The 2,500-nt window shown below is 48.2% G+C and overlaps 4 non-coding genes across 4 annotated transcripts; 2 read left to right on the forward strand and 2 right to left on the reverse strand.

Annotated features, from left to right (window-relative positions):
• The first annotated feature begins 940 nt into the window (after positions 1 to 940).
• On the forward strand, positions 941 to 1,012 carry trnap-ugg (transfer RNA proline (anticodon UGG)). The gene has a single exon. It is a non-coding gene; the product is annotated as a tRNA-Pro (tRNA).
• A 130-nt stretch (positions 1,013 to 1,142) lies between these two features.
• Positions 1,143 to 1,214, forward strand: trnad-guc (transfer RNA aspartic acid (anticodon GUC)). Its single transcript has one exon. It is a non-coding gene; the product is annotated as a tRNA-Asp (tRNA).
• Positions 1,215 to 1,290: 76 nt separating this feature from the next.
• On the reverse strand, positions 1,291 to 1,361 carry trnag-gcc (transfer RNA glycine (anticodon GCC)). The gene has a single exon. It is a non-coding gene; the product is annotated as a tRNA-Gly (tRNA).
• Positions 1,362 to 1,816: 455 nt separating this feature from the next.
• Positions 1,817 to 1,888, reverse strand: trnap-agg (transfer RNA proline (anticodon AGG)). The gene has a single exon. It is a non-coding gene; the product is annotated as a tRNA-Pro (tRNA).
• Positions 1,889 to 2,500: the final 612 nt, after the last annotated feature.

Consider the following 2,500-nt stretch of genomic DNA (forward strand, 5'->3'; position numbering starts at 1 on the left):
AGAGCACTGTAATTTTGCCGTGTCTCCGAGCTGTGTGCTGTTGCCTGTTTGGGCCGTCTGACTTCTTTAACTGGCGGCTAGCATTTCTATGTTCATCGAGAAGCGGTCGCTATAAATGAGGAAAGTAGTTTAGGTGGGATTTCGTTTTGATATGTTTGGAATGGATCAGTTAGTCAGCATGTACTTCAAAAAATAAATAGAAAAAAAAGGAGGCTGGGTTTCGTTGTTTTGCAAAGGATGCACTGCAACATCCGCTCACAGGAGCAGTCCCACTACTGGTGCGACACGGGGGTTTTGACCTGCTCCGTTCCCGACCTGGGCCGGTTCACCCCTCCTTAGACGACCTGGCATTCACGAGCTCCCCCAGAAATGCCATGTCGATGCCGTGCTAAGTGCGGACTCCCGATCGGCACAGCCAGTTGCAGCACAGAGCTCCCGTGCTCAAGCGATCCGCCAGCCTCAACCTGCCCCTGTAGCTGGCATTACAGACACACGCCACGGCGCCCGGCGTGAGCGAGAGCGGCTAGAAGGCAATTCAAATCCCCTTGTCTGAAATGAGAGCGAGAGTACTCGTGCAGTTCTCCACTGACGTGGCAGCTTTTAATGCCGATTGCATTAAAAGCATTGCCGGGTCCTGCTGTAGCGGTAAAACACTGTGACCAGATGAATGAATTGAAAAAGTGTTACGTGAAACACATGTGAATCCTAGTTTTCGTGCTGCGAATTTAAAAAAAATAAATAAATAAATAAATAAAAAAAAGCAGCACTATAAGAATGCCAAAAAATAAAGAAGGTTGCGTTGGCGAGTATTAAGCCCCCCCTCCTCTGAGGTGCCAGCAGCATTCCGCACCGGCAGACGGAACGGGACTCTGGTCATGCTGCACTTATTTTGCTGCCAGAGACTGTATCACGCGTCGGCCGCCGGATAAAACCGAAAGCTGGCTCGTTGGTCTAGGGGTATGATTCTCGCTTTGGGTGCGAGAGGTCCCGGGTTCAAATCCCGGACGAGCCCGTTTTTTTTTTTTTTTAATTGTTTTGTACTATACTGTTTTCGATCCGTAAACCATTAAGCTCAGCAGGCAGTTTTGACTTAGACGCTTTGCAACTAAATGCGTTGCCATAGTGGCAGGGAGCGTGTGCCTTCCTCGTTAGTATAGTGGTCAGTATCCCCGCCTGTCACGCGGGAGACCGGGGTTCAATTCCCCGACGGGGAGATTTTTTTTTTTTTTTTTACTGATTGAAGGCAGGTGCGTGTGGCTGTAATTGTATACATAAAGTAAAAAAGAAGGTTGCATTGGCCGGGAATCGAAGCCGGGCCTCCCGCGTGGCAGGCGAGAATTCTACCACTGAACCACCAATGCTTGCTTGACGTTTGCTTGAGGTTTGCTTGAGGTAGGTAATGTATTAGCAGCATCTAGTGCAGTGTGAAAAGATGAATTAACCCGTTCTAGTGCTAGATTGTACATGTACACAAACAATTGTACCTACAAAATGCCCATCTGTTACACTAGTTTTGTGGTTGTTTTAAACTACATACCAAAAAAAAAAACAAAAAAAACAAGCAGATGCGTTACCAAAATAAACAGTGCTGTATAAACTACAGAAACTCGATGCTGAATGGTTTTATAGTCTGTTACGTCAGAATTGTGTTTAATGCATAAGCAGTTGCTTTGCAGACTCAACAAAGACTGCAGTCCTCGTTTAACCATTGTGCAATCAGCCCTTGGTCGCTGTGATATTGTTGTTCATGGAATTTGAGCGTGCGTATCGGCAATGCATAGTAATTGGAAAAGTGTAATACAAAAGAATTAAAAACGGGCTCGTCCGGGATTTGAACCCAGGACCTCTCGCACCCTAAGTGAGAATCATACCCCTAGACCAACGAGCCAGCGCCTGCCACTGTTGTGGTCCCCCGAGTTTCCAAAGAAGTGCAGACCTAGCTGTTCTGTTAGATGGGAGACGTTTTTCTATTGGGTGTACCTGTCGAGAGCACTGTAATTTTGCCGTGTCTCCGAGCTGTGTGCTGTTGCCTGTTTGGGCCGTCTGACTTCTTTAACTGGCGGCTAGCATTTCTATGTTCATCGAGAAGCGGTCGCTATAAATGAGGAAAGTAGTTTAGGTGGGATTTCGTTTTGATATGTTTGGAATGGATCAGTTAGTCAGCATGTACTTCAAAAAATAAATAGAAAAAAAAGGAGGCTGGGTTTCGTTGTTTTGCAAAGGATGCACTGCAACATCCGCTCACAGGAGCAGTCCCACTACTGGTGCGTCACGGGCGTTTTGACCTGCTCCGTTCCCGACCTGAGCCGGTTCACCCCTCCTTAGATGACCTGGCATTCACGAGCTCCCCCAGAAATGCCATGTCGATGCCGTGCTAAGTGCGGACTCCCGATCGGCACAGCCAGTTGCAGCACAGAGCTCCCGTGCTCAAGCGATCCGCCAGCCTCAACCTGCCCCTGTAGCTGGCATTACAGACACACGCCACGGCGCCCGGCGTGAG

Source organism: Acipenser ruthenus, chromosome 55 (genome assembly GCF_902713425.1).
Source record: "Acipenser ruthenus chromosome 55, fAciRut3.2 maternal haplotype, whole genome shotgun sequence".
Lineage (NCBI taxonomy): Eukaryota > Metazoa > Chordata > Actinopteri > Acipenseriformes > Acipenseridae > Acipenser > Acipenser ruthenus.